The 7,073-nt window shown below is 51.1% G+C and overlaps 1 pseudogene across 2 annotated transcripts; it reads left to right on the top strand.

The window, feature by feature from the left end:
* The first annotated feature begins 1,606 nt into the window (after nt 1-1,606).
* Nucleotides 1,607-6,509, top strand: LOC310830599 (T-complex protein 1 subunit theta pseudogene; annotated as a pseudogene). 2 transcript variants are annotated; one of them, XR_014568589.1, is made up of 3 exons: nt 1,607-1,774; nt 4,760-6,443; nt 6,479-6,509. The product of XR_014568589.1 is annotated as a T-complex protein 1 subunit theta pseudogene (transcript). The 2 variants fall into 2 exon arrangements; XR_014568590.1 differs by having other exon boundaries at nt 4,760-6,509.
* Nucleotides 6,510-7,073: the final 564 nt, after the last annotated feature.

The raw sequence follows: 7,073 nt of genomic DNA, 5'->3' as shown, positions 1-7,073 counted from the left end.
CCAACATTTATCTGATGAAAATAGGGACGTCCGAAGGAAAAGCGGTACATCAAATCAGCAGTGGCGTAGCGTGGGTTGTCAGCACCCGGGGCAAGGCAAGTAATTTGCGCTCCCTAACCCATGGATTTGCGCCCCCTAACCCTAACCCCCAGATGTTGCGCCCGGTGTGGCCGGCCCCCCCTGCACCCCCCACGCTACGCCACTGCAAATCAGAAACCAGGATGGCTTCTGTAAATCCGGGGCTGTCCCTAGAAAATAGCAGTTGCTGGAGGGAGAGTGCTGTTGAGGTCGGATTCTGTTTGTGGGTTTCCCAAAAGAGGCATCTGGCTGGCCACAGTGAGACCCCCCTGATCCAGCAGCCTTATTTTTACCTTCTTACAAGAGGGAATGACAAGCTACAGTCCATTCAACAGGTTTTCCATAGGGGTGTGTTGCCATGGATGACACCCTACGTCATTAGTGAAAGGTTTTCTTTTTTTTTCCTTTCATGAAATACATCTTTATTTGATTTTCAAAAATATAAACATACAACAAAACTAATTTCCGAATCCAAATATCAAGATTACTCTGAATTTCCTGACTCCCCCCCCCCTTCCATGGGTCCTATTGAGCCTATTTTCAATTGCTTATCAATACATCTCCATTTTATTTAATCTTTCTAAGTTATCCATCGATTCTGTTACATTACAAGTGTGTTTAAAACCCTGCCAGTGTTTTAACCTGCTTACAATGATCTTGTATATAAATTATGAACTTTTCCCGATCTTTTTAGAAGTTCTTGTCTTCTTGGTTGCTGAGCTTCCCAGTTAATTTTGCCATTTCGGCATAGTCCGTCAACTTGGTTTGCCATTCTTCTCTGATCAGGACTGTCTCTTCTTTCCATCTCTGGGCTAGTAGCATCCGTGTGGCTGTTGTCGCGTACATGAACAGTCTTTTCTGGGTCCTTTGGGATCTCAGTACCTATAATTCCTAATAGAAAAGCTTTTGGGGTTTTTTTTTTAACAAAGGTTATTTTAAACATTTTTTTTCATTTCATTATATATCATTTCCCAGATTTTTAAAATTACTTTACAGGTCCACCACATATGATAAAAGGTATCGGTTTTCTTTCTTTTTTTCTGGCTCAGGTGCAGAAATGTCTTGGGACAACTCTGCAGCCTGTGACATCAATACAGTGGTACCTCGGGTTACATACGCTTCAGGTTACAGACTCCGCTAACCCAGAAATAGTACCTCGGGTTAAGAACTTTGCTTCAGGATGAGAACAGAAATCGTGCTCTGGTGGCACGGTGGCAGTGGGAAGCCCCATTAGCTAAAGTGGTGCTTCAGGTTAAGAAATTGTGCTCTGGTGGCGCGGTGGCAGCGGGAGGCCCCATTAGCTAAAGTGGTGCTTCAGGTTAAGAACAGTTTCAGGTTAAGAACGGACCTCTGGAACGAATTAAGTTCTTAACGCGAGGTACCACTATAGATACAAGTGCCTTTGCACCTTTACGTCTTGTTCAGTGGCAGTCTACCCCAGCAGAGAGTGCTTTGTGCACCAGAAGCTGGACTGGCAGTCGGCAAGGACAGTGCAGAAGGAGGGTTACTTTGCGCCCGGGTCGCCACATGGCCTCACAGGAAGGTGCTCTGTGCCCGCTGGAATGCGCCACTGTGACATCACCCTCCTCGACCTCCCACCCCAGAAGCAGCCGTTAAACGGCTAATTCTGCCAGCCGAGTCCTGGCATCACGGAGCTCCCTGGCAATCTCCAGACGTCTCTTCTCGCTTTGCTCCAGTAGGTTGCCTCTTGATACACGGGCCGAAGGTTGTAGGGGCAAGTGAAGGGGTGCGGTTTTCAGGCTGTCTAAAGCCCCAAGTCCTTAGAGAGAAGGGGGGGAGGAATTAACCACTGGCAATCTACCGTATTTTTCGCTCTATAAGACGCACCAGACCACAAGACGCACCTAATTTTTGGAGGAGGAAAACAAGAAAGAAAATATTCTGAATCTCAGAAGCCAGAACAACAAAAGGGATGGATTGCTGTGCAGTGAAAGCAGCAATCCCTCTTGCTGTTCTGGCGTCTGAGATAGCTGTGCAGCCTGCATTCGTTCCATAAGACGCACACACATTTCCCCTTACTTTTTAGGAGGGAAAAAGTGAGTCTTATAGAGCAAAAAATGTGGTATTTTCTTTTAAAGGAAAGCAGCCCACAAGGTTAAACTTGAGGCTTGAAACAGCCATATTCTTAGCAATTTTGGACAGCTGGTATAAGACACACACATCTTAATCTGTATCGTGGCACCTGTGGAAAGTGTGCCGTTGCCACAAATTAAGCAGGCAGGTCCCTGCCCGCAAGGGATCTACAATATGACGAATAACCCAAAGAAACAGAGGAAGGGGAAGGGAATGCAGGCAGCCATAAACAAGGATGAATCTGCAAGTATTACAGTGCAACTGGCACCTGATTTAGGGTGGTTCCCCCATGCTGATGGGGTGCAAAATTGAGAAGATCCATAACTGAGGAGATCAATTTGGGGGCGCCCGATTTTGGCCTCGCACAGGGTGCCACAGTACCAAAGTCCACCCCTGGTGACACAGATGCGTTTTATTTATTAAAACCTTCCATCGGGCTAGATTACAAGGCAGTCTGTATAAACAGACACAAAATAAAAGCAGCAGGTAAAGCCTTAGAGCTAAGTGATAATATACATTCTTAGGCTCCATTTCAGGAAGGCATGGGAAGTAAGTGGTGGTGTTAAGGGGCTGGTGGAAAAGGTGGGTTTTGAGGCAGGATGTGAAGGGGAAAAGAGGGGACGTTGCACAGGGTTTCTGGGAGCCATAACAGGGGCTGGGGGGGGAAATTTGTTCCACTTCACATTAAAAAGGGACGCGGGTGGCGCTGTGGGCTAAACCACAGAGCCTAGGACTTGCCGATCAGAAGGTCGGCGGTTCGAATCCCCGCGACGGGGTGAGCTCCCGTTGCTCGGTCCCTGCTCCTGCCAACCTAGCAGTTCGAAAGGACGTCAAAGTGCAAGTAGATAAATAGGTACCGCTCTGGCGGGCAGGTAAACGGTGTTTCCGTGCGCTGCTCTGGTTTGCCAGAAGCGGCTTAGTCATGCTGGCCACAGGACCCGGAAGCTGTACGCTGGCTCCTTCGGCCAATAAAGCGAGATGAGCGCCGCAACCCCAGAGTCGGCCACAACTGGACCTAATGGTCAGGGGTCCCTTTACCTTTACTTACATTAAAAAGGCAATTTTACTTTGTTCGCATTTCCTGAAATGACACACGAACCAAAACACAAGCCGTCCTTCGCAATGTGCCCTTCTTGGATTTTACCGTGCATTTTTCCAGCCACATAGTGCATTCGAAAATTCATATGCTAGGGCAAAGTATCCATATACAGTGGTACCTTGGTTCTCAAACTTAATCTGTTCTGGAAGTCCATTCTAAAAGCAAAGCGTTCCAAAACCAAGGCGTGCTTTCCCATAGAAAGTAATGCAAAATGGATTAATCCGTTCCAGACTTTTAAAAACAATGCCTAAAACAGCACTTTAACATGAATTTTACTCTTTAACGAAACCATTGATCCATAAAATGAAAGCAAAAATCAATGTACTGTACTATAAAATAAATAAGACAGTACTGTAGATGATAAAAATTTAAATTATTTTTTTTTCATACCTGCACTGATGATAGTCCTTGTTTGGATGGGGGGGGGATTTTATTCATTTCTGCAGTCACACAATCAATCAATCAATCAATCAGTAGCTGAACTGGGTTCCACACAGTCCCAAAAACAAATTAACTGGAAAAGGATTAAAAACAAAACCACAAAATAAGTAGCAAAAACGAAAGTGCCAAACTTAATCCATTCCGGAAGTCCATTTGACTTACTTCCAAGTTTTCGGTGTTTGAGAACCAAGGCGTTTGGGAACCAAGGTATCACTGTAAAAGCACAGATGAGTGAAAAAGGCATACAAGAATGCATTATGTTTGAGAAAATCCGGTATACTGTATTAAGGAAAAGTGCTTTGCAAAAATGGATATGTTAGAAAAAATATTATATGCAAAACTTCATTACATCTGGGAAAATTGCTTTTCAACACTAGGTGCGTTAGAGGAATCTGTATAGAAAAATGGGTCTATTGGGATAAATTTTCACTAAAATGTTGAAGAATCTTCATGAGGATTTTGGGAGGCTGTGAGAGGTGCAGAGACAGCAGGGGAGAAAGGATGGAGGGAGGAGAAGGAGGCAGAATAGTAATAGTAAATTATTATTTGTACCCCACCCATCTGGCTGGGTTTCCCCAGCCACTCCGGGAGGCTTCCAACAAAGATTAAAAATACATTAAAACGTCACACATTAAAAACTTCCCTGAACAGGGCTGCCTTCAGATGTCTTCTAAATGTCAGGTAGTTGTTTATCTCTTTGACATCTGGTGGGAGGGCGTTCCACAGGGTGGGTGCCACCACCGAGAAGGCCCTCTGCCTGCTTCCCTGTAGCTTAGCTTCTCGCAGTGAGAGAACTGCCAGAAGGCCCTCGGAGCTGGACCTCAATGTCCGGGCAGAACGATGGGGGAGGAGACGCTCCTTCAGGTATACTGGGCTGAGGCCATATACCTAGCCCTATATTTACAAAATGGCTCTGTACTTACAAAATGGCTGCCGTGGCTGGTTTCCCACATCCCTAAGTCCTGCCAGGGGCTGGGGATGGCGCTTTCCCACTGCCAGGCGGACTTTCCAAACACTGAAGCCCACCCTGTGCCTCTCCCTCCACAGGTGATGGCTGCCCACGTACCCCTAGCCCCCGGGCTGCCCCAGATGCTCAAGGCGGGCATGAAGTACTTCAGCGGCCTGCAGGAAACCCTCTTCAGCAACCTCACAGCCTGCAAGGCCTTGGTGCGCTCCTTGCGCACCTGCTACGGCCCCCTGGGCCGCAACAAGCTGGTGGTCAACCACCTCGGCAAGAACTTCCACACCTCCCATGCCGCCACCATCCTCCGGGAGCTGGAGCTGGAGAACCCAGTGGCCTGTCTTCTCCGCACCGCGGCCGAGACGCAGGATGTGGAGACGGGGGACGGGACCAATTTCGTCATCCTCCTGGCCGGGGCGCTCTTGGAGAACGCCGAAAAGCTCCTGCACTCAGGGCTGCCGGTGGTCCACATCCGGGCCGGCTACGAGATGGCCTGCAAGGAGATCCTGCGCTTGCTCCCCGGCCTGTCCTGCTACGTCCTGAAGAACCCACGGGACGTCGAAGAGGTGTTGTGGGTCCTGCAGGCCGCCGTGGGCAGCAAAGTCTTCGGCCACCAGAAAGCCTTGGCCAGGCTGGTGGCCAAGGCCTGCATCCTGGTGCTGCCGCCGGACCGCGCGGCCTTCAACGCGGACCTCATCCGCGTCTGTAAGATCCTCGGCGGCGGGGTGGCCGACTCCAGCGTGGTGGAAGGGGTGGTCATCTGTGCGGAGGCCGAGGGGATCGTCCGGCGCGTGGAGAGGGCCCGCATTGCGGCCTACTCCTGCTGCTTCGGCCCGTCCGGTTTCGAGGCAAAGAGCACGGTCGTCTTCAACAGCGCGTCGGACATCAAGCTCTTCAGCAAAAGCGAGGAGAACATCATCGAGCAGCGGATTCTGGACCTGGCCAGAGCTGGCGTCACCGTAGTGGTGGTCGGGGGGAAGGTACACGAGATGGCGCTCTTTTACGCCAACCGGTACCGGCTGATGGTCGTCCGGCTGCGCTCCCGGATGGAGCTACAGCACCTGTGCAAGGCGGTAGGGGCTACTCTGCTGCTGACCGTGACCCCGCCGGCGCCCGAGGAGATGGGCCACTGCCGCCGCGTCTACATGAGCGAGATTGGCAGCACCACCGTGGTCGTCTTCAGCCAAGACGGCATCGCTTGCCCTGTGGTCACCATCGTGCTCAGAGGGGCCACCACGGAGATGTTAGACTGTGTGGAGGAGGCCATCCACGATGGCATCAACGTCTACAAGGTCTTGGGCAGCGACGCCCGGCTGCTCCCTGGCGCCGGGGCCACCGAGATGGCGCTGTCGGTGCGGCTCAGTACCTTGGGAATGTACTTCCCCGGATCCGAGCAGTACGGCATCTTGGAGTTTTCCCAGGCCCTGAAGACCCTCCCGGCTACCCTGGCGGAAAACGCAGGCCTGCCGGTCAACGAGGTGATGGCCAAGATTGAGGTGCAGCACCAGCTGGGCACCCAGAACACGGGCCTCAGGCTGGCGAGCGAGGAGGCGGGCACCATTGATGCCGCCAAGGAAGGGCTGTTCGACCCGTTCTTGGTGAAGTACCGAGGCATCACGCTTGCGACCCAGACGGCCGTCACGCTTCTGGGCGTAAGCGAGGTCATGATGGCCAAGAAGAGTGGTGGGCCCAAGCCTAGAGGGGAGAACCCTAACTGGGACCAAGAACCAGACGCATTGGATTGACGTCTTGGATACTAGCCAATGTCACCTTATCAATAAAGTACAATGGCTAGCCAATGTCACCTTATCAATAAAGTACAATGGCCATGGTTAATTGGGTCTCTCTCTCTCTCTCTCACTCACTCACTCACTCACACACACACCCCTCTGGGGTTGCCTATCTGGTTAAATGGGCAAGAGAAACATTACTGTCCCATTTGCCAAGAATACGCTTTTCATGGACTCATGAAACTGTTGCATCAGAAGTGTCAGGGAACTGCCATCGGAGCCAGAGGGAGAGGGAGGGCTCCAGAGGGATTCCGGAGAGCGTACCGGGAGGGAGAGAAGCAGCCCATCTTCTGGGGAAGGAAATCAGCGTAACACTAGTGGAGAAGGGGGGCAGATGGGGGAATCGGCGAGGTGGCTCCATGACTCCTCGCCGGAGACCAGCGGGGAGAGCACGGGTCCTCCGCTGCCCCCCCTCCCTGCGCAGAAGGCTTCCACGCAGGGAGAGTAGGCGGAGACTAGGCATCAAAGAGCTTCTTTGCTGGAAGAAGTTCAAGAAACGCCCACTGACGGATTCTGCCAGCGATTGAGACAGCCACGGATGGGTGGCTGTCTGGACAGAAAGGGTTCACCCAGGTAACTCAGCCAAGCGTGGCACCGATTTACGCAAGAG

This window comes from Podarcis gaigeae (assembly GCF_964106915.1).
Source record: "Podarcis gaigeae genome assembly, chromosome: 13".
Classification (NCBI taxonomy): Eukaryota; Metazoa; Chordata; class Lepidosauria; order Squamata; family Lacertidae; genus Podarcis; species Podarcis gaigeae.
Note: the sequence above shows the minus strand (reverse complement) of the source record. Positions and strands in the feature narration are given on the sequence as shown.